Source organism: Pseudophryne corroboree, chromosome 4 (assembly GCF_028390025.1).
Source record: "Pseudophryne corroboree isolate aPseCor3 chromosome 4, aPseCor3.hap2, whole genome shotgun sequence".
In the NCBI taxonomy this organism is placed as follows: Eukaryota; Metazoa; Chordata; class Amphibia; order Anura; family Myobatrachidae; genus Pseudophryne; species Pseudophryne corroboree.
This window is the reverse complement of record NC_086447.1, coordinates 17,527,820-17,555,812: the sequence shown is the minus strand read 5'-3', so window position 1 is coordinate 17,555,812 and position 27,993 is coordinate 17,527,820. Positions and strand designations below refer to the sequence as shown.

Here is a 27,993-nt window from a genome sequence, read left to right as displayed (position 1 = left end):
TTTCAGTAATAGGGTAAAGAAAATTAAGTGGATTTCTGAAAGAAAACAGTGCTGTCAATATACTATTAAAACAAATTAAAATGTTAAAAGTTATTGTACTTTAAGTAAAAAGAAAAGAGTCAAAATATCAATTCCAGTTTTGGAAGAATTTAATTAACAAAAAATAAGTGCACATAGCAGAGGATTGTTTCGATCCACCAACCTCGGGGTTATGGGCCCAGCACGCTTCTGCTGCGCCACTCTGCTGCTCATGTAAGTGTCAGAGATCCTGAAGTACTCACTCATCATGTGAACGTACCAATGTGTTTCTTCGTTGGTCAATGGAAGAAAAATCTTGCAAAACTCTCCAGATTATTGCCTTTTTAACCTTTTTCTAGGAAACTTTCTAGATGAATGCTTTTTAGCCTTTGTCAGCACATGCTTTTGCAAGCTGTCTCTGTGGCGCAATCGGTTAGCGCATTCGGCTGTTAACCGAAAGGTTGGTGGTTCAATCCCACCGAGGGACGTAATTGACCTTGTGATCAAATTTTGGTGATCTTTAAGTAGACAAGTCAAAATTTCAAACCACCTCTTATGGTGTAGGGTACCTGGCCTTCTCTGATGCAATCAGAGTCATATTTGATTAAGTCATTTTATAAAAAAACAGGAAGCACAATTTAGCATGGGGTTGCAGAGAAAAAAAATTATGCAGGCAGAGAAATCCAATTGAGTGATTAATCAGCTCTCCATTTTATGGCTTTATTTTTATGCCAAACACATTTGCTCTCTGAAAAGTGTCCACAAAGCCAAGTCTCTGATTAACACCTTTGTAGGAATGGTTTTTCACCTATTACTGATTAAAACTTGCTTCATTGGAAAGGCAGCAAGATGCATCCTCATTACAATGTCCACTGAAATAATACAGGTTGACACCAGGAAACATAAATCTCACTGCATCCTTGCTGCTTTCTCAAGTGGGAATCTGTTTAATGTGAAAACCAGGTGATATCTAATCAGCACACAGGTAAGAAGTTAAGAAAATCTTTCTTTAAGGGTGAAGATGTTTCTCACAAAATCGTTGCCCCAATGCATCATTGAAATTCAAGCTGGAAAGATGATTTTGAAATATCAATTGTACATTTTGCATTGCTCTTCTGGTGACAATGTAGCTTGTTTTTGTCAATTACCATTTCAGTAATAGGGTAAAGAAAATTAAGTGGATTTCTGAAAGAAAACAATGCTGTCAATATACTATTAAAACAAATTAAAATGTTAAAAGTTATTGTACTTTAAGTAAAAATAAAAGAGTCAAAATATCAATTCCAGTTTTGGAAGAATTTAATTAACAAAAAAATAAGTGCACATAGCAGAGGATGGTTTCGATCTACCAACCTCTGGGTTATGGGCCCAGCACGCTTCCGCTGCGCCACTCTGCTACTCACGTAAGTGTCACAGTTCCTGAAGTACTCACTCATCATGTGAAAGTACCAATGTGTTTCTTCGTTGGTCAATGGAAGAAAAATCTTGCAAAACTCTCCAGATTATTGCCTTTTTAACCTTTTTCTAGGAAACTTTCAAGATGAATGCTTTTTAGCCTTTGTCAGTACATGCTTTTGCAAGTTGTCTCTGTGGTGCAATTGGTTAGCGCATTCGGCTGTTAACCGAAAGGCTGGTTGTTCAATACCACCCAGGGACGTAATTGACCTTGTGATCAAATTTTGCTGATCTTTAAGTAGACAAGTCAAAATTTCAAACCACCTCTTATAGTGTAGGGTACCTGGCCTTCTCTGATGCAATCAGAGTCAGATTTGATTAAGTCATTTTATAAAAAACAGGAAGCACAATTTAGCATGGGGTTGCAGAGAAAAAAAATATGCAGGCAGAGAAATCCAATTGAGTGATTAATCAGCTCTCCATTTTATGGCTTTATTTTTATGCTAACACATTTGCTCTCTGAAAAGTGTCCACAAAGCCAAGTCTCTGATTAACACCTTTGTAGGAATGGTTTTTCACCTATTACTGATTAAAACTTGCTTCATTGGAAAGGCAGCAAGATGCATCCTCATTACAATGTCCACTGAAATAATACAGGTTGACACCAGGAAACATAAACCTCACTGCATCCTTGCTGCTTTCTCAAGTGGGAATCTGTTTAATGTGAAAACCAGGTGATATCTAATCAGCACACAGGTAAGAAGTTAAGAAAATCTTTCTTTAAGGGTGAAGATGTTTCTCACAAAATCGTTGCCCCAATGCATCATTGAAATTCAAGCTGGAAAGATGATTTTGAAATATCAATTGTACATTTTGCATTGCTCTTCTGGTGACAATGTAGCTTGTTTTTGTCAATTACCATTTCAGTAATAGGGTAAAGAAAATTAAGTGGATTTCTTAAAGAAAACAATGCTGTCAATATACTATTAAAACAAATTAAAATGTTAAAAGTTATTGTACTTTAAGTAAAAATAAAAGAGTCAAAATATCAATTCCAGTTTTGGAAGAATTTAATTAACAAAAAAATAAGTGCACATAGCAGAGGATGGTTTCGATCCACCGACCTCACGGTTATGGGCCCAGCACGCTTCCGCTGCACAACTCTGCTGCTCATGTCAGTGTCAGAGATCCTGAAGTACTCACTCATCATGTGAAAGTACCAATGTGTTTCTTCGTTGGTCAATGGAAGAAAAATCTTGCAAAACTCTCCAGATTATTGCCTTTTTAACCTTTTTCTAGGAAACTTTCTAGATGAATTCTTTTTAGCCTTTGTCAGCACATGCTTTTGCAAGCTGTCTCTGTGGCGCAATCGGTTAGCGCATTCGGCTGTTAACCGAAAGGTTGGTGGTTCAATCCCACCCAGGGACGTAATTGACCTTGTGATCAAATTTTGGTGATCTTTAAGTAGACAAGTCAAAATTTCAAACCACCTCTTATGGTGTAGGGTACCTGGCCTTCTCTGATGCAATCAGAGTCATATTTGATTAAGTCATTTTATAAAAAACAGGAAGCACAATTTAGCATGGGGTTGCAGAGAAAAAAAATTATGCAGGCAGAGAAATCCAATTGAGTGATTAATCAGCTCTCCATTTTATGGCTTTATTTTTATGCTAACACATTTGCTCTCTGAAAAGTGTCCACAAAGCCAAGTCTCTGATTAACACCTTTGTAGGAATGGTTTTTTACCTATTACTGATTAAAACTTGCTTCATTGGATAGGCAGCAAGATGCATGCTCATTACAATGTCCACTGAAATAATACAGGTTGACACCAGGAAACATAAACCTCACTGCATCCTTGCTGCTTTCTCAAGTGGGAATCTATTTAATGTGAAAACCAGGTGATATCTAATCAGCACACAGGTAAGAAGTTAAGAAAATCTTTCTTTAAGGGTGAAGATATTTCTCACAAAATCGTTGCCCCAATGCATCATTGAAATTCAAGCTGGAAAGATGATTTTGAAATATCAATTGTACATTTTGCATTGCTCTTCTGGTGACAATGTAGCTTGTTTTTGTCAATTACCATTTCAGTAATAGGGTAAAGAAAATTAAGTGGATTTCTGAAAGAAAACAATGCTGTCAATATACTATTAAAACAAATTAAAATGTTAAAAGTTATTGTACTTTAAGTAAAAATAAAAGAGTCAAAATATCAATTCCAGTTTTGGAAGAATTTAATTAACAAAAAAATAAGTGCACATAGCAGAGGATGGTTTCGATCCACCAACTTCTGGGTTATGGGCCCAGCACGCTTCCGCTGCACCACTCTGCTGCTCACGTAAGTGTCAGAGATCCTGAAGTACTCACTCATCATGTGAAAGTACCAATGTGTTTCTTCGTTGGTCAATGGAAGAAAAATCTTGCAAAACTCTCCAGATTATTGCCTTTTTAACCTTTTTCTAGGAAACTTTCTAGATGAATGCTTTTTAGCCTTTGTCAGTACATGCTTTTGCAAGTTGTCTCTGTGGTGCAATCGGTTAGCGCATTCGGTTGTTAACCGAAAGGTTGGTGGTTCAATACCACCCAGGGACGTAATTGACCTTGTGATCAAATTTTGCTGATCTTTAAGTAGACAAGTCACAATTTCAAACCACCTCTTATAGTGTAGGGTACCTGGCCTTCTCTGATGCAATCAGAGTCAGATTTGATTAAGTCATTTTATAAAAAACAGGAAGCACAATTTAGCATGGGGTTGCAGAGAAAAAAAAATATGCAGGCAGAGAAATCCAATTGAGTGATTAATCAGCTCTCCATTTTATGGCTTTATTTTTATGCTAACACATTTGCTCTCTGAAAAGTGTCCACAAAGCCAAGTCTCTGATTAACACCTTTGTAGGAATGGTTTTTCACCTATTACTGATTAAAACTTGCTTCATTGGAAAGGCAGCAAGATGCATCCTCATTACAATGTCCACTGAAATAATACAGGTTGACACCAGGAAACATAAACCTCACTGCATCCTTGCTGCTTTCTCAAGTGGGAATCTGTTTAATGTGAAAACCAGGTGATATCTAATCAGCACACAGGTAAGAAGTTAAGAAAATCTTTCTTTAAGGGTGAAGATGTTTCTCACAAAATTGTTGCCCCAATGCATCATTGAAATTCAAGATGGAAAGATGATTTTGAAATATCAATTGTACATTTTGCATTGCTCTTCTGGTGACAATGTAGCTTGTTTTTGTCAATTACCATTTCAGTAATAGGGTAAAGAAAATTAAGTGGATTTCTGAAAGAAAACAATGCTGTCAATATACTATTAAAACAAATTAAAATGTTAAAAGTTATTGTACTTTAGGTAAAAATAAAAGAGTCAAAATATCAATTCCAGTTTTGGAAGAATTTAATTAACAAAAAAATAAGTGCACATAGCAGAGGATGGTTTTGATCCACCGACCTCGGGTTTATGGGCCCAGCACGCTTCCGCTGCGCCACTCTGCTGCTCATGTAAGTGTCCGAGATCCTGAAGTACTCACTCATCATGTGAAAGTACCAATGTGTTTCTTCGTTGGTCAATGGAAGAAAAATCTTGCAAAACTCTCCAGATTATTGCCTTTTTAACCTTTTTCTAGGAAACTTTCTAGATGAATGCTTTTTAGCCTTTGTCAGCACATGCTTTTGCAAGCTGTCTCTGTGGCGCAATCAGTTAGCGCATTCGGCTGTTAACCGAAAGGTTGGTGGTTCAATCCCACCCAGGGACGTAATTGACCTTGTGATCAAATTTTGCTGATCTTTAAGTAGACAAGTCAAAATTTCAAACCACCTCTTATAGTGTAGGGTACCTGGCCTTCTCTGATGCAATAAGAGTCAGATTTGATTAAGTCATTTTATAAAAAACAGGAAGCACAATTTAGCATGGGGTTGCAGAGAAAAAAAATTATGCAGGCAGAGAAATCCAATTGAGTGATTAATCAGCTCTCCATTTTATGGCTTTATTTTTATGCTAACACATTTGCTCTCTGAAAAGTGTCCACAAAGCCAAGTCTCTGATTAACACCTTTGTAGGAATGGTTTTTCACCTATTACTGATTAAAACTTGCTTCATTGGAAAGGCAGCAAGATGCATCCTCATTACAATGTCCACTGAAATAATACAGGTTGACACCAGGAAACATAAACCTCACTGCATCCTTGCTGCTTTCTCAAGTGGGAATCTGTTTAATGTGAAAACCAGGTGATATCTAATCAGCACACAGGTAAGAAGTTAAGAAAATCTTTCTTTAAGTGTGAAGATGTTTCTCACAAAATCGTTGCCCCAATGCATCATTGAAATTCAAGCTGGAAAGATGATTTTGAAATATCAATTGTACATTTTGCATTGCTCTTCTGGTGACAATGTAGCTTGTTTTTGTCAATTACCATTTCAGTAATAGGGTAAAGAAAAGTAAGTGGATTTCTGAAAGAAAACAATGCTGTCAATATACTATTAAAACAAATTAAAATGTTAAAAGTTATTGTTCTTTAAGTAAAAATAAAAGAGTCAAAATATCAATTCCAGTTTTGGAAGAATTTAATTAACAAAAAAATAAGTGCACATAGCAGAGGATGGTTTTGATCCACCGACCTCTGGGTTATAGATCCAGCACGCTTCCGCTGCGCCACTCTGCAGCTTATGTAAGTGTCAGAGATCCTGAAGTACTCACTCATCATGTGAAAGTACCAATGTGTTTCTTCGTTGGTCAATGGAAGAAAAATCTTGCAAAACTCTCCAGATTATTGCCTTTTTAACCTTTTTCTAGGAAACTTTCAAGATGAATGCTTTTTAGCCTTTGTCAGTACATGCTTTTGCAAGCTGTCTCTGTGGCGCAATCGGTTAGCGCATTCGGCTGTTAACCGAAAGGTTGGTGGTTCAATCCCACCCAGGGACGTAATTGACCTTGTGATCAAATTTTGGTGATCTTTAAGTAGACAAGTCAAAATTTCAAACCACCTCTTATAGTGTAGGGTACCTGGCCTTCTCTGATGCAATCAGATTTGATTAAGTTTTTTTATAAAAAACAGGAAGCACAATTTAGCATGGGGTTGCAGAGAAAAAAAATTATGCAGGCAGAGAAATCCAATTGAGTGATTAATCAGCTCTCCATTTTATGGCTTTATTTTTATGCTAACACATTTGCTCTCTGAAAAGTGTCCACAAAGCCAAGTCTCTGATTAACACCTTTGTAGGAATGGTTTTTTACCTATTACTGATTAAAACTTGCTTCATTGGATAGGCAGCAAGATGCATGCTCATTACAATGTCCACTGAAATAATACAGGTTGACACCAGGAAACATAAACCTCACTGCATCCTTGCTGCTTTCTCAAGTGGGAATCTATTTAATGTGAAAACCAGGTGATATCTAATCAGCACACAGGTAAGAAGTTAAGAAAATCTTTCTTTAAGGGTGAAGATGTTTCTCACAAAATCGTTGCCCCAATGCATCATTGAAATTCAAGCTGGAAAGATGATTTTGAAATATCAATTGTACATTTTGCATTGCTCTTCTGGTGACAATGTAGCTTGTTTTTGTCAATTACCATTTCAGTAATAGGGTAAAGAAAATTAAGTGGATTTCTGAAAGAAAACAATGCTGTCAATATACTATTAAAACAAATTAAAATGTTAAAAGTTATTGTACTTTAAGTAAAAATAAAAGAGTCAAAATATCAATTCCAGTTTTGGAAGAATTTAATTAACAAAAAAATAAGTGCACATAGCAGAGGATGGTTTCGATCCACCAACTTCTGGGTTATGGGCCCAGCACGCTTCCGCTGCGCCACTCTGCTGCTCACGTAAGTGTCAGAGATCCTGAAGTACTCACTCATCATGTGAAAGTACCAATGTGTTTCTTCGTTGGTCAATGGAAGAAAAATCTTGCAAAACTCTCCAGATTATTGCCTTTTTAACCTTTTTCTAGGAAACTTTCTAGATGAATGCTTTTTAGCCTTTGTCAGTACATGCTTTTGCAAGTTGTCTCTGTGGTGCAATCGGTTAGCGCATTCGGTTGTTAACCGAAAGGTTGGTGGTTCAATACCACCCAGGGACGTAATTGACCTTGTGATCAAATTTTGCTGATCTTTAAGTAGACAAGTCACAATTTCAAACCACCTCTTATAGTGTAGGGTACCTGGCCTTCTCTGATGCAATCAGAGTCAGATTTGATTAAGTCATTTTATAAAAAACAGGAAGCACAATTTAGCATGGGGTTGCAGAGAAAAAAAAATATGCAGGCAGAGAAATCCAATTGAGTGATTAATCAGCTCTCCATTTTATGGCTTTATTTTTATGCTAACACATTTGCTCTCTGAAAAGTGTCCACAAAGCCAAGTCTCTGATTAACACCTTTGTAGGAATGGTTTTTCACCTATTACTGATTAAAACTTGCTTCATTGGAAAGGCAGCAAGATGCATCCTCATTACAATGTCCACTGAAATAATACAGGTTGACACCAGGAAACATAAACCTCACTGCATCCTTGCTGCTTTCTCAAGTGGGAATCTGTTTAATGTGAAAACCAGGTGATATCTAATCAGCACACAGGTAAGAAGTTAAGAAAATCTTTCTTTAAGGGTGAAGATGTTTCTCACAAAATTGTTGCCCCAATGCATCATTGAAATTCAAGATGGAAAGATGATTTTGAAATATCAATTGTACATTTTGCATTGCTCTTCTGGTGACAATGTAGCTTGTTTTTGTCAATTACCATTTCAGTAATAGGGTAAAGAAAATTAAGTGGATTTCTGAAAGAAAACAATGCTGTCAATATACTATTAAAACAAATTAAAATGTTAAAAGTTATTGTACTTTAGGTAAAAATAAAAGAGTCAAAATATCAATTCCAGTTTTGGAAGAATTTAATTAACAAAAAAATAAGTGCACATAGCAGAGGATGGTTTTGATCCACCGACCTCGGGTTTATGGGCCCAGCACGCTTCCGCTGCGCCACTCTGCTGCTCATGTAAGTGTCCGAGATCCTGAAGTACTCACTCATCATGTGAAAGTACCAATGTGTTTCTTCGTTGGTCAATGGAAGAAAAATCTTGCAAAACTCTCCAGATTATTGCCTTTTTAACCTTTTTCTAGGAAACTTTCTAGATGAATGCTTTTTAGCCTTTGTCAGCACATGCTTTTGCAAGCTGTCTCTGTGGCGCAATCAGTTAGCGCATTCGGCTGTTAACCGAAAGGTTGGTGGTTCAATCCCACCCAGGGACGTAATTGACCTTGTGATCAAATTTTGCTGATCTTTAAGTAGACAAGTCAAAATTTCAAACCACCTCTTATAGTGTAGGGTACCTGGCCTTCTCTGATGCAATAAGAGTCAGATTTGATTAAGTCATTTTATAAAAAACAGGAAGCACAATTTAGCATGGGGTTGCAGAGAAAAAAAATTATGCAGGCAGAGAAATCCAATTGAGTGATTAATCAGCTCTCCATTTTATGGCTTTATTTTTATGCTAACACATTTGCTCTCTGAAAAGTGTCCACAAAGCCAAGTCTCTGATTAACACCTTTGTAGGAATGGTTTTTCACCTATTACTGATTAAAACTTGCTTCATTGGAAAGGCAGCAAGATGCATCCTCATTACAATGTCCACTGAAATAATACAGGTTGACACCAGGAAACATAAACCTCACTGCATCCTTGCTGCTTTCTCAAGTGGGAATCTGTTTAATGTGAAAACCAGGTGATATCTAATCAGCACACAGGTAAGAAGTTAAGAAAATCTTTCTTTAAGTGTGAAGATGTTTCTCACAAAATCGTTGCCCCAATGCATCATTGAAATTCAAGCTGGAAAGATGATTTTGAAATATCAATTGTACATTTTGCATTGCTCTTCTGGTGACAATGTAGCTTGTTTTTGTCAATTACCATTTCAGTAATAGGGTAAAGAAAAGTAAGTGGATTTCTGAAAGAAAACAATGCTGTCAATATACTATTAAAACAAATTAAAATGTTAAAAGTTATTGTTCTTTAAGTAAAAATAAAAGAGTCAAAATATCAATTCCAGTTTTGGAAGAATTTAATTAACAAAAAAATAAGTGCACATAGCAGAGGATGGTTTTGATCCACCGACCTCTGGGTTATAGATCCAGCACGCTTCCGCTGCGCCACTCTGCAGCTTATGTAAGTGTCAGAGATCCTGAAGTACTCACTCATCATGTGAAAGTACCAATGTGTTTCTTCGTTGGTCAATGGAAGAAAAATCTTGCAAAACTCTCCAGATTATTGCCTTTTTAACCTTTTTCTAGGAAACTTTCTAGATGAATGCTTTTTAGCCTTTGTCAGTACATGCTTTTGCAAGCTGTCTCTGTGGCGCAATCGGTTAGCGCATTCGGCTGTTAACCGAAAGGTTGGTGGTTCAATCCCACCCAGGGACGTAATTGACCTTGTGATCAAATTTTGGTGATCTTTAAGTAGACAAGTCAAAATTTCAAACCACCTCTTATAGTGTAGGGTACCTGGCCTTCTCTGATGCAATCAGATTTGATTAAGTTTTTTTATAAAAAACAGGAAGCACAATTTAGCATGGGGTTGCAGAGAAAAAAAATTATGCAGGCAGAGAAATCCAATTGAGTGATTAATCAGCTCTCCATTTTATGGCTTTATTTTTATGCTAACACATTTGCTCTCTGAAAAGTGTCCACAAAGCCAAGTCTCTGATTAACACCTTTGTAGGAATGGTTTTTCACCTATTACTGATTAAAACTTGCTTCATTGGAAAGGCAGCAAGATGCATCCTCATTACAATGTCCACTGAAATAATACAGGTTGACACCAGGAAACATAAACCTCACTGCATCCTTGCTGCTTTCTCAAGTGGGAATCTGTTTAATGTGAAAACCAGGTGATATCTAATCAGCACACAGGTAAGAAGTTAAGAAAATCTTTCTTTAAGGGTGAAGATGTTTCTCACAAAATCGTTGCCCCAATGCATCATTGAAATTCAAGATGGAAAGATGATTTTGAAATATCAATTGTACATTTTGCATTGCTCTTCTGGTGACAATGTAGCTTGTTTTTGTCAATTACCATTTCAGTAATAGGGTAAAGAAAATTAAGTGGATTTCTGAAAGAAAACAATGCTGTCAATATACTATTAAAACAAATTAAAATGTTAAAAGTTATTGTACTTTAAGTAAAAATAAAAGAGTCAAAATATCAATTCCGGTTTTGGAAGAATTTAATTAACAAAAAAATAAGTGCACATAGCAGAGGATGGTTTCGATCCTATGACCTCTGGGTTATGTGCCCAGCACGCTTCCGCTGTGCCACTCTGCTGCTCATGTAAGTGTCAGAGATCCTGAAGTACTCACTCATCATATGAAAGTACCAATGTGTTTCTTCGTTGGTCAATGGAAGAAAAATCTTGCAAAACTCTCCAGATTATTGCCTTTTTAACCTTTTTCTAGTAAACTTTCTAGATGAATGCTTTTTAGCCTTTGTCAGTACATGCTTTTGCAAGCTGTCTCTGTGGCGCAATCGGTTAGCGCATTCAGCTGTTAACCGAAAGGTTGGTGGTTCAATCCCACCCAGGGACGTAATTGACCTTGTGATCAAATTTTGGTGATCTTTAAGTAGACAAGTCAAAATTTCAAACCACCTCTTATAGTGTAGGGTACCTGGCCTTCTCTGATGCAATCAGAGTCAGCTTTGATTAAGTCATTTTATAAAAAACAGGAAGCACAATTTAGCATGGGGTTGCAGAGAAAAAAAATTATGCAGGCAGAGAAATCCAATTGAGTGATTAATCAGCTCTCCATTTTATGGCTTTATTTTTATGCTAACACATTTGCTCTCTGAAAAGTGTCCACAAAGCCAAGTCTCTGATTAACACCTTTGTAGGAATGGTTTTTCACCTATTACTGATTAAAACTTGCTTCATTGGAAAGGCAGCAAGATGCATCCTCATTACAATGTCCACTGAAATAATACAGGTTGACACCAGGAAACATAAACCTCACTGCATCCTTGCTGCTTTCTCAAGTGGGAATCTGTTTAATGTGAAAACCAGGTGATATCTAATCAGCACACAGGTAAGAAGTTAAGAAAATCTTTCTTTAAGGGTGAAGATGTTTCTCACAAAATCGTTGCCCCAATGCATCATTGAAATTCAAGATGGAAAGATGATTTTGAAATATCAATTGTACATTTTGCATTGCTCATCTGGTGACAATGTAGCTTGTTTTTGTCAATTACCATTTCAGTAATAGGGTAAAGAAAATTAAGTGGATTTCTGAAAGAAAACAATGCTGTCAATATACTATTAAAACAAATTAAAATGTTAAAAGTTATTGTACTTTAAGTAAAAATAAAAGAGTCAAAATATCAATTCCAGTTTTGGAAGAATTTAATTAACAAAAAAATAAGTGCACATAGCAGAGGATGGTTTCGATCCTATGACCTCTGGGTTATGTGCCCAGCACGCTTCCGTTGTGCCACTCTGCTGCTCATGTAAGTGTCAGAGATCCTGAAGTACTCACTCATCATATGAAAGTACCAATGTGTTTCTTCGTTGGTCAATGGAAGAAAAATCTTGCAAAACTCTCCAGATTATTGCCTTTTTAACCTTTTTCTAGGAAACTTTCTAGATGAATGCTTTTTAGCCTTTGTCAGTACATGCTTTTGCAAGTTGTCTCTGTGGTGCAATCGGTTAGCGCATTCGGCTATTAACCGAAAGGCTGGTGGTACAATACCACCCAGGGACGTAATTGACCTTGTGATCAAATTTTGCTGATCTTTAAGTAGACAAGTCAAAATTTCAAACCACCTCTTATAGTGTAGGGTACCTGGCCTTCTCTGATGCAATCAGAGTCAGATTTGATTAAGTCATTTTATAAAAAACAGGAAGCACAATTTAGCATGGGGTTGCAGAGAAAAAAAAATATGCAGGCAGAGAAATCCAATTGAGTGATTAATCAGCTCTCCATTTTATGGTTTTATTTTTATGCTAACACATTTGCTCTCTGAAAAGTGTCTACAAAGCCAAGTCTCTGATTAACACCTTTGTAGGAATGGTTTTTCACCTATTACTGATTAAAACTTGCTTCATTGGAAAGGCAGCAAGATGCATCCTCATTACAATGTCCACTGAAATAATACAGGTTGACACCAGGAAACATAAACCTCACTGCATCCTTGCTGCTTTCTCAAGTGGGAATCTGTTTAATGTGAAAACCAGGTGATATCTAATCAGCACACAGGTAAGAAGTTAAGAAAATCTTTCTTTAAGGGTGAAGATGTTTCTCACAAAATCGTTGCCCCAATGCATCATTGAAATTCAAGCTGGAAAGATGATTTTGAAATATCAATTGTACATTTTGCATTGCTCTTCTGGTGACAATGTAGCTTGTTTTTGTCAATTACCATTTCAGTAATAGGGTAAAGAAAATTAAGTGGATTTCTGAAAGAAAACAGTGCTGTCAATATACTATTAAAACAAATTAAAATGTTAAAAGTTATTGTACTTTAAGTAAAAAGAAAAGAGTCAAAATATCAATTCCAGTTTTGTAAGAATTTAATTAACAAAAAAATAAGTGCACATAGCAGAGGATGGTTTCGATCCACCAACCTCGGGGTTATGGGCCCAGCACGCTTCTGCTGCGCCACTCTGCTGCTCATGTAAGTGTCAGAGATCCTGAAGTACTCACTCATCATGTGAAAGTACCAATGTGTTTCTTCGTTGGTCAATGGAAGAAAAATCTTGCAAAACTCTCCAGATTATTGCCTTTTTAACCTTTTTCTAGGAAACTTTCTAGATGAATGCTTGTTAGCCTTTGTCAGCACATGCTTTTGCAAGCTGTCTCTGTGGCGCAATCGGTTAGCGCATTCGGCTGTTAACCGAAAGGTTGGTGGTTCAATCCCACCGAGGGACGTGATTGACCTTGTGATCAAATTTTGGTGATCTTTAAGTAGACAAGTCAAAATTTCAAACCACCTCTTATGGTGTAGGGTACCTGGCCTTCTCTGATGCAATCAGAGTCATATTTGATTAAGTCATTTTATAAAAAACAGGAAGCACAATTTAGCATGGGGTTGCAGAGAAAAAAAATTATGCAGGCAGAGAAATCCAATTGAGTGATTAATCAGCTCTCCATTTTATGGCTTTATTTTTATGCCAAACACATTTGCTCTCTGAAAAGTGTCCACAAAGCCAAGTCTCTGATTAACACCTTTGTAGGAATGGTTTTTCACCTATTACTGATTAAAACTTGCTTCATTGGAAAGGCAGCAAGATGCATCCTCATTACAATGTCCACTGAAATAATACAGGTTGACACCAGGAAACATAAACCTCACTGCATCCTTGCTGCTTTCTCAAGTGGGAATCTGTTTAATGTGAAAACCAGGTGATATCTAATCAGCACACAGGTAAGAAGTTAAGAAAATCTTTCTTTAAGGGTGAAGATGTTTCTCACAAAATCGTTGCCCCAATGCATCATTGAAATTCAAGCTGGAAAGATGATTTTGAAATATCAATTGTACATTTTGCATTGCTCTTCTGGTGACAATGTAGCTTGTTTTTGTCAATTACCATTTCAGTAATAGGGTAAAGAAAATTAAGTGGATTTCTTAAAGAAAACAATGCTGTCAATATACTATTAAAACAAATTAAAATGTTAAAAGTTATTGTACTTTAAGTAAAAATAAAAGAGTCAAAATATCAATTCCAGTTTTGGAAGAATTTAATTAACAAAAAAATAAGTGCACATAGCAGAGGATGGTTTCGATCCACCGACCTCACGGTTATGGGCCCAGCACGCTTCCGCTGCGCAACTCTGCTGCTCATGTCAGTGTCAGAGATCCTGAAGTACTCACTCATCATGTGAAAGTACCAATGTGTTTCTTCGTTGGTCAATGGAAGAAAAATCTTGCAAAACTCTCCAGATTATTGCCTTTTTAACCTTTTTCTAGGAAACTTTCTAGATGAATTCTTTTTAGCCTTTGTCAGCACATGCTTTTGCAAGCTGTCTCTGTGGCGCAATCGGTTAGCGCATTCGGCTGTTAACCGAAAGGTTGGTGGTTCAATCCCACCCAGGGACGTAATTGACCTTGTGATCAAATTTTGGTGATCTTTAAGTAGACAAGTCAAAATTTCAAACCACCTCTTATGGTGTAGGGTACCTGGCCTTCTCTGATGCAATCAGAGTCATATTTGATTAAGTCATTTTATAAAAAACAGGAAGCACAATTTAGCATGGGGTTGCAGAGAAAAAAAATTATGCAGGCAGAGAAATCCAATTGAGTGATTAATCAGCTCTCCATTTTATGGCTTTATTTTTATGCTAACACATTTGCTCTCTGAAAAGTGTCCACAAAGCCAAGTATCTGATTAACACCTTTGTAGGAATGGTTTTTTACCTATTACTGATTAAAACTTGCTTCATTGGAAAGGCAGCAAGATGCATGCTCATTACAATGTCCACTGAAATAATACAGGTTGACACCAGGAAACATAAACCTCACTGCATCCTTGCTGCTTTCTCAAGTGGGAATCTATTTAATGTGAAAACCAGGTGATATCTAATCAGCACACAGGTAAGAAGTTAAGAAAATCTTTCTTTAAGGGTGAAGATGTTTCTCACAAAATCGTTGCCCCAATGCATCATTGAAATTCAAGCTGGAAAGATGATTTTGAAATATCAATTGTACATTTTGCATTGCTCTTCTGGTGACAATGTAGCTTGTTTTTGTCAATTACCATTTCAGTAATAGGGTAAAGAAAATTAAGTGGATTTCTGAAAGAAAACAATGCTGTCAATATACTATTAAAACAAATTAAAATGTTAAAAGTTATTGTACTTTAAGTAAAAATAAAAGAGTCAAAATATCAATTCCAGTTTTGGAAGAATTTAATTAACAAAAAAATAAGTGCACATAGCAGAGGATGGTTTCGATCCACCAACTTCTGGGTTATGGTCCCAGCACGCTTCCGCTGCGCCACTCTGCTGCTCACGTAAGTGTCAGAGATCCTGAAGTACTCACTCATCATGTGAAAGTACCAATGTGTTTTTTCGTTGGTCAATGGAAGAAAAATCTTGCAAAACTCTCCAGATTATTGCCTTTTTAACCTTTTTCTAGGAAACTTTCTAGATGAATGCTTTTTAGCCTTTGTCAGTACATGCTTTTGCAAGTTGTCTCTGTGGTGCAATCGGTTAGCGCATTCGGCTGTTAATCGAAAGGTTGGTGTTTCAATACCACCCAGGGACGTAATTGACCTTGTGATCAAATTTTGCTGATCTTTAAGTAGACAAGTCAAAATTTCAAACCACCTCTTATAGTGTAGGGTACCTGGCCTTCTCTGATGCAATCAGAGTCAGATTTGATTAAGTCATTTTATAAAAAACAGGAAGCACAATTTAGCATGGGGTTGCAGAGAAAAAAAAATATGCAGGCAGAGAAATCCAATTGAGTGATTAATCAGCTCTCCATTTTATGGCTTTATTTTTATGCTAACACATTTGCTCTCTGAAAAGTGTCCACAAAGCCAAGTCTCTGATTAACACCTTTGTAGGAATGGTTTTTCACCTATTACTGATTAAAACTTGCTTCATTGGAAAGGCAGCAAGATGCATCCTCATTACAATGTCCACTGAAATAATACAGGTTGACACCAGGAAACATAAACCTCACTGCATCCTTGCTGCTTTCTCAAGTGGGAATCTGTTTAATGTGAAAACCAGGTGATATCTAATCAGCACACAGGTAAGAAGTTAAGAAAATCTTTCTTTAAGGGTGAAGATGTTTCTCACAAAATCGTTGCCCCAATGCATCATTGAAATTCAAGATGGAAAGATGATTTTGAAATATCAATTGTACATTTTGCATTGCTCATCTGGTGACAATGTAGCTTGTTTTTGTCAATTACCATTTCAGTAATAGGGTAAAGAAAATTAAGTGGATTTCTGAAAGAAAACAATGCTGTCAATATACTATTAAAACAAATTAAAATGTTAAAAGTTATTGTACTTTAAGTAAAAATAAAAGAGTCAAAATATCAATTCCAGTTTTGGAAGAATTTAATTAACAAAAAAATAAGTGCACATAGCAGAGGATGGTTTCGATCCTATGACCTCTGGGTTATGTGCCCAGCACGCTTCCGTTGTGCCACTCTGCTGCTCATGTAAGTGTCAGAGATCCTGAAGTACTCACTCATCATATGAAAGTACCAATGTGTTTCTTCGTTGGTCAATGGAAGAAAAATCTTGCAAAACTCTCCAGATTATTGCCTTTTTAACCTTTTTCTAGGAAACTTTCTAGATGAATGCTTTTTAGCCTTTGTCAGTACATGCTTTTGCAAGTTGTCTCTGTGGTGCAATCGGTTAGCGCATTCGGCTATTAACCGAAAGGCTGGTGGTACAATACCACCCAGGGACGTAATTGACCTTGTGATCAAATTTTGCTGATCTTTAAGTAGACAAGTCAAAATTTCAAACCACCTCTTATAGTGTAGGGTACCTGGCCTTCTCTGATGCAATCAGAGTCAGATTTGATTAAGTCATTTTATAAAAAACAGGAAGCACAATTTAGCATGGGGTTGCAGAGAAAAAAAAATATGCAGGCAGAGAAATCCAATTGAGTGATTAATCAGCTCTCCATTTTATGGTTTTATTTTTATGCTAACACATTTGCTCTCTGAAAAGTGTCTACAAAGCCAAGTCTCTGATTAACACCTTTGTAGGAATGGTTTTTCACCTATTACTGATTAAAACTTGCTTCATTGGAAAGGCAGCAAGATGCATCCTCATTACAATGTCCACTGAAATAATACAGGTTGACACCAGGAAACATAAACCTCACTGCATCCTTGCTGCTTTCTCAAGTGGGAATCTGTTTAATGTGAAAACCAGGTGATATCTAATCAGCACACAGGTAAGAAGTTAAGAAAATCTTTCTTTAAGGGTGAAGATGTTTCTCACAAAATCGTTGCCCCAATGCATCATTGAAATTCAAGCTGGAAAGATGATTTTGAAATATCAATTGTACATTTTGCATTGCTCTTCTGGTGACAATGTAGCTTGTTTTTGTCAATTACCATTTCAGTAATAGGGTAAAGAAAATTAAGTGGATTTCTGAAAGAAAACAGTGCTGTCAATATACTATTAAAACAAATTAAAATGTTAAAAGTTATTGTACTTTAAGTAAAAAGAAAAGAGTCAAAATATCAATTCCAGTTTTGTAAGAATTTAATTAACAAAAAAATAAGTGCACATAGCAGAGGATGGTTTCGATCCACCAACCTCGGGGTTATGGGCCCAGCACGCTTCTGCTGCGCCACTCTGCTGCTCATGTAAGTGTCAGAGATCCTGAAGTACTCACTCATCATGTGAAAGTACCAATGTGTTTCTTCGTTGGTCAATGGAAGAAAAATCTTGCAAAACTCTCCAGATTATTGCCTTTTTAACCTTTTTCTAGGAAACTTTCTAGATGAATGCTTGTTAGCCTTTGTCAGCACATGCTTTTGCAAGCTGTCTCTGTGGTGCAATCGGCTAGCGCATTCGGCTGTTAACCGAAAGGTTGGTGGTTCAATCCCACCGAGGGACGTAATTGACCTTGTGATCAAATTTTGGTGATCTTTAAGTAGACAAGTCAAAATTTCAAACCACCTCTTATGGTGTAGGGTACCTGGCCTTCTCTGATGCAATCAGAGTCATATTTGATTAAGTCATTTTATAAAAAACAGGAAGCACAATTTAGCATGGGGTTGCAGAGAAAAAAAATTATGCAGGCAGAGAAATCCAATTGAGTGATTAATCAGCTCTCCATTTTATGGCTTTATTTTTATGCCAAACACATTTGCTCTCTGAAAAGTGTCCACAAAGCCAAGTCTCTGATTAACACCTTTGTAGGAATGGTTTTTCACCTATTACTGATTAAAACTTGCTTCATTGGAAAGGCAGCAAGATGCATCCTCATTACAATGTCCACTGAAATAATACAGGTTGACACCAGGAAACATAAACCTCACTGCATCCTTGCTGCTTTCTCAAGTGGGAATCTGTTTAATGTGAAAACCAGGTGATATCTAATCAGCACACAGGTAAGAAGTTAAGAAAATCTTTCTTTAAGGGTGAAGATGTTTCTCACAAAATCGTTGCCCCAATGCATCATTGAAATTCAAGCTGGAAAGATGATTTTGAAATATCAATTGTACATTTTGCATTGCTCTTCTGGTGACAATGTAGCTTGTTTTTGTCAATTACCATTTCAGTAATAGGGTAAAGAAAATTAAGTGGATTTCTTAAAGAAAACAATGCTGTCAATATACTATTAAAACAAATTAAAATGTTAAAAGTTATTGTACTTTAAGTAAAAATAAAAGAGTCAAAATATCAATTCCAGTTTTGGAAGAATTTAATTAACAAAAAAATAAGTGCACATAGCAGAGGATGGTTTCGATCCACCGACCTCACGGTTATGGGCCCAGCACGCTTCCGCTGCGCAACTCTGCTGCTCATGTCAGTGTCAGAGATCCTGAAGTACTCACTCATCATGTGAAAGTACCAATGTGTTTCTTCGTTGGTCAATGGAAGAAAAATCTTGCAAAACTCTCCAGATTATTGCCTTTTTAACCTTTTTCTAGGAAACTTTCTAGATGAATTCTTTTTAGCCTTTGTCAGCACATGCTTTTGCAAGCTGTCTCTGTGGCGCAATCGGTTAGCGCATTCGGCTGTTAACCGAAAGGTTGGTGGTTCAATCCCACCCAGGGACGTAATTGACCTTGTGATCAAATTTTGGTGATCTTTAAGTAGACAAGTCAAAATTTCAAACCACCTCTTATGGTGTAGGGTACCTGGCCTTCTCTGATGCAATCAGAGTCATATTTGATTAAGTCATTTTATAAAAAACAGGAAGCACAATTTAGCATGGGGTTGCAGAGAAAAAAAATTATGCAGGCAGAGAAATCCAATTGAGTGATTAATCAGCTCTCCATTTTATGGCTTTATTTTTATGCTAACACATTTGCTCTCTGAAAAGTGTCCACAAAGCCAAGTATCTGATTAACACCTTTGTAGGAATGGTTTTTTACCTATTACTGATTAAAACTTGCTTCATTGGAAAGGCAGCAAGATGCATGCTCATTACAATGTCCACTGAAATAATACAGGTTGACACCAGGAAACATAAACCTCACTGCATCCTTGCTGCTTTCTCAAGTGGGAATCTATTTAATGTGAAAACCAGGTGATATCTAATCAGCACACAGGTAAGAAGTTAAGAAAATCTTTCTTTAAGGGTGAAGATGTTTCTCACAAAATCGTTGCCCCAATGCATCATTGAAATTCAAGCTGGAAAGATGATTTTGAAATATCAATTGTACATTTTGCATTGCTCTTCTGGTGACAATGTAGCTTGTTTTTGTCAATTACCATTTCAGTAATAGGGTAAAGAAAATTAAGTGGATTTCTGAAAGAAAACAATGCTGTCAATATACTATTAAAACAAATTAAAATGTTAAAAGTTATTGTACTTTAAGTAAAAATAAAAGAGTCAAAATATCAATTCCAGTTTTGGAAGAATTTAATTAACAAAAAAATAAGTGCACATAGCAGAGGATGGTTTCGATCCACCGACCTCGGGGTTATGGGCCCAGCACGCTTCTGCTGCGACACTCTGCTGCTCATGTAAGTGTCAGAGATCCTGAAGTACTCACTCATCATGTGAAAGTACCAATGTGTTTCTTCGTTGGTCAATGGAAGAAAAATCTTGCAAAACTCTCCAGATTATTGCCTTTTTAACCTTTTTCTAGGAAACTTTCTAGATGAATGCTTTTTAGCCTTTGTCAGCACATACTTTTGCAAGCTGTCTCTGTGGCGCAATCGGTTAGCGCATTCTGCTGTTAACCGAAAGGTTGGTGGTTCAATCCCACCGAGGGACGTAATTGACCTTGTGATCAAATTTTGGTGATCTTTAAATAGACAAGTCAAAATTTCAAACCACCTCTTATGGTGTAGGGTACCTGGCCTTCTCTGATGCAATCAGAGTCATATTTGATTAAGTCATTTTATAAAAAACAGGAAGCACAATTTAGCATGGGGTTGCAGAGAAAAAAATTTATGCAGGCAGAGAAATCCAATTGAGTGATTAATCAGCTCTCCATTTTATGGCTTTATTTTTATGCTAACACATTTGCTCTCTGAAAAGTGTCCACAAAGCCAAGTCTCTGATTAACACCTTTGTAGGAATGGTTTTTTACCTATTACTGATTAAAACTTGCTTCATTGGAAAGGCAGCAAGATGCATGCTCATTACAATGTCCACTGAAATAATACAGGTTGACACCAGGAAACATAAACCTCACTGCATCCTTGCTGCTTTCTCAAGTGGGAATCTATTTAATGTGAAAACCAGGTGATATCTAATCAGCACACAGGTAAGAAGTTAAGAAAATCTTTCTTTAAGGGTGAAGATGTTTCTCACAAAATCGTTGCCCCAATGCATCATTGAAATTCAAGCTGGAAAGATGATTTTGAAATATCAATTGTACATTTTGCATTGCTCTTCTGGTGACAATGTAGCTTGTTTTTGTCAATTACCATTTCAGTAATAGGGTAAAGAAAATTAAGTGGATTTCTGAAAGAAAACAATGCTGTCAATATACTATTAAAACAAATTAAAATGTTAAAAGTTATTGTACTTTAAGTAAAAATAAAAGAGTCAAAATATCAATTCCAGTTTTGGAAGAATTTAATTAACAAAAAAATAAGTGCACATAGCAGAGGATGGTTTCGATCCACCAACTTCTGGGTTATGGGCCCAGCACGCTTCCGCTGCGCCACTCTGCTGCTCACGTAAGTGTCAGAGATCCTGAAGTACTCACTCATCATGTGAAAGTACCAATGTGTTTCTTCGTTGGTCAATGGAAGAAAAATCTTGCAAAACTCTCCAGATTATTGCCTTTTTAACCTTTTTCTAGGAAACTTTCTAGATGAATGCTTTTTAGCCTTTGTCAGTACATGCTTTTGCAAGTTGTCTCTGTGGTGCAATCGGTTAGCGCATTCGGCTGTTAACCGAAAGGCTGGTTGTTCAATACCACCCAGGGACGTAATTGACCTTGTGATCAAATTTTGCTGATCTTTAAGTAGACAAGTCAAAATTTCAAACCACCTCTTATAGTGTAGGGTACCTGGCCTTCTCTGATGCAATCAGAGTCAGATTTGATTAAGTCATTTTATAAAAAACAGGAAGCACAATTTAGCATGGGGTTGCAGAGAAAAAAAAATATGCAGGCAGAGAAATCCAATTGAGTGATTAATCAGCTCTCCATTTTATGGCTTTATTTTTATGCTAACACATTTGCTCTCTGAAAAGTGTCCACAAAGCCAAGTCTCTGATTAACACCTTTGTAGGAATGGTTTTTCACCTATTACTGATTAAAACTTGCTTCATTGGAAAGGCAGCAAGATGCATCCTCATTACAATGTCCACTGAAATAATACAGGTTGACACCAGGAAACATAAACCTCACTGCATCCTTGCTGCTTTCTCAAGTGGGAATCTGTTTAATGTGAAAACCAGGTGATATCTAATCAGCACACAGGTAAGAAGTTAAGAAAATCTTTCTTTAAGGGTGAAGATGTTTCTCACAAAATTGTTGCCCCAATGCATCATTGAAATTCAAGATGGAAAGATGATTTTGAAATATCAATTGTACATTTTGCATTGCTCTTCTGGTGACAATGTAGCTTGTTTTTGTCAATTACCATTTCAGTAATAGGGTAAAGAAAATTAAGTGGATTTCTGAAAGAAAACAATGCTGTCAATATACTATTAAAACAAATTAAAATGTTAAAAGTTATTGTACTTTTGGTAAAAATAAAAGAGTCAAAATATCAATTCCAGTTTTGGAAGAATTTAATTAACAAAAAAATAAGTGCACATAGCAGAGGATGGTTTTGATCCACCGACCTCGGGGTTATGGGCCCAGCACGCTTCCGCTGCGCCACTCTGCTGCTCATGTAAGTATCCGAGATCCTGAAGTACTCACTCATCATGTGAAAGTACCAATGTGTTTCTTCGTTGGTCAATGGAAGAAAAATCTTGCAAAACTCTCCAGATTATTGCCTTTTTAACCTTTTTCTAGGAAACTTTCTAGATGAATGCTTTTTAGCCTTTGTCAGCACATGCTTTTGCAAGCTGTCTCTGTGGCGCAATCAGTTAGTGCATTCGGCTGTTAACGGAAAGGTTGGTGGTTCAATCCCACCCAGGGACGTAATTGACCTTGTGATCAAATTTTGCTGATCTTTAAGTAGACAAGTCAAAATTTCAAACCACCTCTTATAGTGTAGGGTACCTGGCCTTCTCTGATGCAATCAGAGTCATATTTGATTAAGTCATTTTATAAAAAAAAAGGAAGCACAATTTAGCATGGGGTTGCAGAGAAAAAAAATTATGCAGGCAGAGAAATCCAATTGAGTGATTAATCAGCTCTCCATTTTATGGCTTTATTTTTATGCTAACACATTTGCTCTCTGAAAAGTGTCCACAAAGCCAAGTCTCTGATTAACACCTTTGTAGGAATGGTTTTTCACCTATTACTGATTAAAACTTGCTTCATTGGAAAGGCAGCAAGATGCATCCTCATTACAATGTCCACTGAAATAATACAGGTTGACACCAGGAAACATAAACCTCACTGCATCCTTGCTGCTTTCTCAAGTGGGAATCTGTTTAATGTGAAAACCAGGTGATATCTAATCAGCACACAGGTAAGAAGTTAAGAAAATCTTTATTTAAGGGTGAAGATGTTTCTCACAAAATCGTTGCCCCAATGCATCATTGAAATTCAAGCTGGAAAGATGATTTTGAAATATCAATTGTACATTTTGCATTGCTCTTCTGGTGACAATGTAGCTTGTTTTTGTCAATTACCATTTCAGTAATAGGGTAAAGAAAATTAAGTGGATTTCTGAAAGAAAACAATGCTGTCAATATACTATTAAAACAAATTAAAATGTTAAAAGTTATTGTACTTTAAGTAAAAATAAAAGAGTGAAAATATCAATTCCAGTTTTGGAAGAATTTAATTAACAAAAAAATAAGTGCACATAGCAGAGGATGGTTTCGATCCACCGACCTCTGGGTTATGGGCTCAGCACGCTTCCGCTGCGCCACTCTGCTGCTCACGTAAGTGTCAGAGATCCTGAAGTACTCACTCATCATCTGAAAGTACCAATGTGTTTCTTCGTTGGTCAATGGAAGAAAAATCTTGCAAAACTCTCCAGATTATTGCCTTTTTAACCTTTTTCTAGGAAACTTTCTAGATGAATGCTTTTTAGCCTTTGTTAGTACATGCTTTTGCAAGTTGTCTCTGTGGTGCAATCGGTTAGCGCATTCGGCTGTTAACCAAAAGGCTGGTGGTTCAATACCACCCAGGGACGTAATTGACCTTGTGATCAAATTTTGCTGATCTTTAAGTAGACAAGTCAAAATTTCAAACCACCTCTTATAGTGTAGGGTACCTGGCCTTCTCTGATGCAATAAGAGTCAGATTTGATTAAGTCATTTTATAAAAAACAGGAAGCACAATTTAGCATGGGGTTGCAGAGAAAAAAAATTATGCAGGCAGAGAAATCCAATTGAGTGATTAATCAGCTCTCCATTTTATGGCTTTATTTTTATGCTAACACATTTGCTCTCTGAAAAGTGTCCACAAAGCCAAGTCTCTGATTAACACCTTTGTAGGAATGGTTTTTCACCTATTACTGATTAAAACTTGCTTCATTGAAAAGGCAGCAAGATGCATCCTCATTACAATGTCCACTGAAATAATACAGGTTGACACCAGGAAACATAAATCTCACTGCATCCTTGCTGCTTTCTCAAGTGGGAATCTGTTTAATGTGAAAACCAGGTGATATCTAATCAGCACACAGGTAAGAAGTTAAGAAAATCTTTCTTTAAGGGTGAAGATGTTTCTCACAAAATCGTTGCCCCAATGCATCATTGAAATTCAAGATGGAAAGATGATTTTGAAATATCAATTGTACATTTTGCATTGCTCTTCTGGTGACAATGTAGCTTGTTTTTGTCAATTACCATTTCAGTAATAGGGTAAAGAAAATTAAGTGGATTTCTGAAAGAAAACAATGCTGTCAATATACTATTAAAACAAATTAAAATGTTAAAAGTTATTGTTCTTTAAGTAAAAATAAAAGAGTCAAAATATCAATTCCAGTTTTGGAAGAATTTAATTAACAAAAAAATAAGTGCACATAGCAGAGGATGGTTTTGATCCACCGACCTCTGGGTTATGGGTCCAGCACGCTTCCGCTGCGCCACTCTGCAGCTTATGTAAGTGTCAGAGATCCTGAAGTACTCACTCATCATGTGAAAGTACCAATGTGTTTCTTCGTTGGTCAATGGAAGAAAAATCTTGCAAAACTCTCCAGATTATTGCCTTTTTAACCTTTTTCTAGGAAACTTTCTAGATGAATGCTTTTTAGCCTTTGTCAGTACATGCTTTTGCAAGCTGTCTCTGTGGCGCAATCGGTTAGCGCATTCGGCTGTTAACCGAAAGGTTGGTGGTTCAATCCCACCCAGGGACGTAATTGACCTTGTGATCAAATTTTGGTGATCTTTAAGTAGACAAGTCAAAATTTCAAACCACCTCTTATAGTGTAGGGTACCTGGCCTTCTCTGATGCAATCAGATTTGATTAAGTTTTTTTATAAAAAACAGGAAGCACAATTTAGCATGGGGTTGCAGAGAAAAAAAATTATGCAGGCAGAGAAATCCAATTGAGTGATTAATCAGCTCTCCATTTTATGGCTTTATTTTTATGCTAACACATTTGCTCTCTGAAAAGTGTCCACAAAGCCAAGTCTCTGATTAACACCTTTGTAGGAATGGTTTTTCACCTATTACTGATTAAAACTTGCTTCATTGGAAAGGCAGCAAGATGCATCCTCATTACAATGTCCACTGAAATAATACAGGTTGACACCAGGAAACATAAACCTCACTGCATCCTTGCTGCTTTCTCAAGTGGGAATCTGTTTAATGTGAAAACCAGGTGATATCTAATCAGCACACAGGTAAGAAGTTAAGAAAATCTTTCTTTAAGGGTGAAGATGTTTCTCACAAAATCGTTGCCCTAATGCATCATTGAAATTCAAGCTGGAAAGATGATTTTGAAATATCAATTGTACATTTTGCATTGCTCTTCTGGTGACAATGTAGCTTGTTTTTGTCAATTACCATTTCAGTAATAGGGTAAAGAAAATTAAGTGGATTTCTGAAAGAAAACAATGCTGTCAATATACTATTAAAACAAATTAAAATGTTAAAAGTTATTGTACTTTAAGTAAAAATAAAAGAGTCAAAATATCAATTCCAGTTTTGGAAGAATGTAATTAACAAAAAAATAAGTGCACATAGCAGAGGATGGTTTCGATCCACCAACCTCTGGGTTATGGGCCCAGCACGCTTCCGCTGCGCCACTCTGCTGCTCACGTAAGTGTCAGAGTTCCTGAAGTACTCACTCATCATGTGAAAGTACCAATGTGTTTCTTCGTTGGTCAATGGAAGAAAAATCTTGCAAAACTCTCCAGATTATTGCCTTTTTAACCTTTTTCTAGGAAACTTTCTAGATGAATGCTTTTTAGCCTTTGTCAGTACATGCTTTTGCAAGTTGTCTCTGTGGTGCAATCGGTTAGCGCATTCGGCTGTTAACCGAAAGGCTGGTTGTTCAATACCACCCAGGGACGTAATTGACCTTGTGATCAAATTTTGCTGATCTTTAAGTAGACAAGTCAAAATTTCAAACCACCTCTTATAGTGTAGGGTACCTGGCCTTCTCTGATGCAATCAGAGTCATATTTGATTAAGTCATTTAAAAAAAAACAGGAAGCACAATTTAGCATGGGGTTGCAGAGAAAAAAAAATATGCAGGCAGAGAAATCCAATTGAGTGATTAATCAGCTCTCCATTTTATGGCTTTATTTTTATGCTAACACATTTGCTCTCTGAAAAGTGTCCACAAAGCCAAGTCTCTGATTAACACCTTTGTAGGAATGGTTTTTCACCTATTACTGATTAAAACTTGCTTCATTGGAAAGGCAGCAAGATGCATCCTCATTACAATGTCCACTGAAATAATACAGGTTGACACCAGGAAACATAAACCTCACTGCATCCTTGCTGCTTTCTCAAGTGGGAATCTGTTTAATGTGAAAACCAGGTGATATCTAATCAGCACACAGGTAAGAAGTTAAGAAAATCTTTCTTTAAGGGTGAAGATGTTTCTCACAAAATCGTTGCCCCAATGCATCATTGAAATTCAAGCTGGAAAGATGATTTTGAAATATCAATTGTACATTTTGCATTGCTCTTCTGGTGACAATGTAGCTTGTTTTTGTCAATTACCATTTCAGTAATAGGGTAAAGAAAATTAAGTGGATTTCTTAAAGAAAACAATGCTGTCAATATACTATTAAAACAAATTAAAATGTTAAAAGTTATTGTACTTTAAGTAAAAATAAAAGAGTCAAAATATCAATTCCAGTTTTGGAAGAATTTAATTAACAAAAAAATAAGTGCACATAGCAGAGGATGGTTTCAATCCACCGACCTCACGGTTATGGGCCCAGCACGCTTCCGCTGCGCCACTCTGCTGCTCATGTCAGTGTCCGAGATCCTGAAGTACTCACTCATCATGTGAAAGTACCAATGTGTTTCTTCGTTGGTCAATGGAAGAAAAATCTTGCAAAACTCTCCAGATTATTGCCTTTTTAACCTTTTTCTAGGAAACTTTCTAGATGAATGCTTTTTAGCCTTTGTCAGTACATGCTTTTGCAAGCTGTCTCTGTGGCGCAATCGGTTAGTGCATTCGGCTGTTAACCGAAAGGCTGGTGGTACAATACCACCCAGGGACGTAATTGACCTTGTGATCAAATTTTGCTGATCTTTAAGTAGACAAGTCAAAATTTCAAACCACCTCTTATAGTGTAGGGTACCTGGCCTTCTCTGATGCAATCAGAGTCAGATTTGATTAAGTCATTTTATAAAAAACAGGAAGCACAATTTAGCATGGGTTGCAGAGAAAAAAAAATATGCAGGCAGAGAAATCCAATTGAGTGATTAATCAGCTCTCCATTTTATGGCTTTATTTTTTATGCTAACACATTTGCTCTCTGAAAAGTGTCCACAAAGCCAAGTCTCTGATTAACAACTTTGTAGGAATGGTTTTTCACCTATTACTGATTAAAACTTGCTTCATTGGAAAGGCAGCAAGATGCATCCTCATTACAATGTCCACTGAAATAATACAGGTTGACACCAGGAAACATAAACCTCACTGCATCCTTGCTGCTTTCTCAAGTGGGAATCTGTTTAATGTGAAAACCAGGTGATATCTAATCAGCACACAGGTAAGAAGTTAAGAAAATCTTTATTTAAGGGTGAAGATGTTTCTCACAAAATCGTTGCCCCAATGCATCATTGAAATTCAAGCTGGAAAGATGATTTTGAAATATCAATTGTACATTTTGCATTGCTCTTCTGGTGACAATGTAGCTTGTTTTTGTCAATTACCA

General features: G+C 36.6%; 11 non-coding genes across 11 annotated transcripts; all 11 read left to right on the top strand.

Moving 5' to 3' along the window:
* Positions 1–432: 432 nt before the first annotated feature.
* Positions 433–506, top strand: TRNAN-GUU (transfer RNA asparagine (anticodon GUU)). The gene has a single exon. It is a non-coding gene; the product is annotated as a tRNA-Asn (tRNA).
* A 2,261-nt stretch (positions 507–2,767) lies between these two features.
* TRNAN-GUU (transfer RNA asparagine (anticodon GUU)) lies at positions 2,768–2,841 on the top strand. Its single transcript has one exon. It is a non-coding gene; the product is annotated as a tRNA-Asn (tRNA).
* Positions 2,842–5,101: 2,260 nt separating this feature from the next.
* TRNAN-GUU (transfer RNA asparagine (anticodon GUU)) lies at positions 5,102–5,175 on the top strand. Its single transcript has one exon. It is a non-coding gene; the product is annotated as a tRNA-Asn (tRNA).
* Positions 5,176–6,268: 1,093 nt separating this feature from the next.
* TRNAN-GUU (transfer RNA asparagine (anticodon GUU)) lies at positions 6,269–6,342 on the top strand. Its single transcript has one exon. It is a non-coding gene; the product is annotated as a tRNA-Asn (tRNA).
* A 2,254-nt stretch (positions 6,343–8,596) lies between these two features.
* TRNAN-GUU (transfer RNA asparagine (anticodon GUU)) lies at positions 8,597–8,670 on the top strand. Its single transcript has one exon. It is a non-coding gene; the product is annotated as a tRNA-Asn (tRNA).
* Positions 8,671–9,763: 1,093 nt separating this feature from the next.
* TRNAN-GUU (transfer RNA asparagine (anticodon GUU)) lies at positions 9,764–9,837 on the top strand. Its single transcript has one exon. It is a non-coding gene; the product is annotated as a tRNA-Asn (tRNA).
* Positions 9,838–10,924: 1,087 nt separating this feature from the next.
* Positions 10,925–10,998, top strand: TRNAN-GUU (transfer RNA asparagine (anticodon GUU)). Its single transcript has one exon. It is a non-coding gene; the product is annotated as a tRNA-Asn (tRNA).
* A 2,260-nt stretch (positions 10,999–13,258) lies between these two features.
* Positions 13,259–13,332, top strand: TRNAN-GUU (transfer RNA asparagine (anticodon GUU)). Its single transcript has one exon. It is a non-coding gene; the product is annotated as a tRNA-Asn (tRNA).
* Positions 13,333–14,426: 1,094 nt separating this feature from the next.
* On the top strand, positions 14,427–14,500 carry TRNAN-GUU (transfer RNA asparagine (anticodon GUU)). Its single transcript has one exon. It is a non-coding gene; the product is annotated as a tRNA-Asn (tRNA).
* Positions 14,501–19,095: 4,595 nt separating this feature from the next.
* On the top strand, positions 19,096–19,169 carry TRNAN-GUU (transfer RNA asparagine (anticodon GUU)). The gene has a single exon. It is a non-coding gene; the product is annotated as a tRNA-Asn (tRNA).
* A 5,762-nt stretch (positions 19,170–24,931) lies between these two features.
* On the top strand, positions 24,932–25,005 carry TRNAN-GUU (transfer RNA asparagine (anticodon GUU)). The gene has a single exon. It is a non-coding gene; the product is annotated as a tRNA-Asn (tRNA).
* Positions 25,006–27,993: the final 2,988 nt, after the last annotated feature.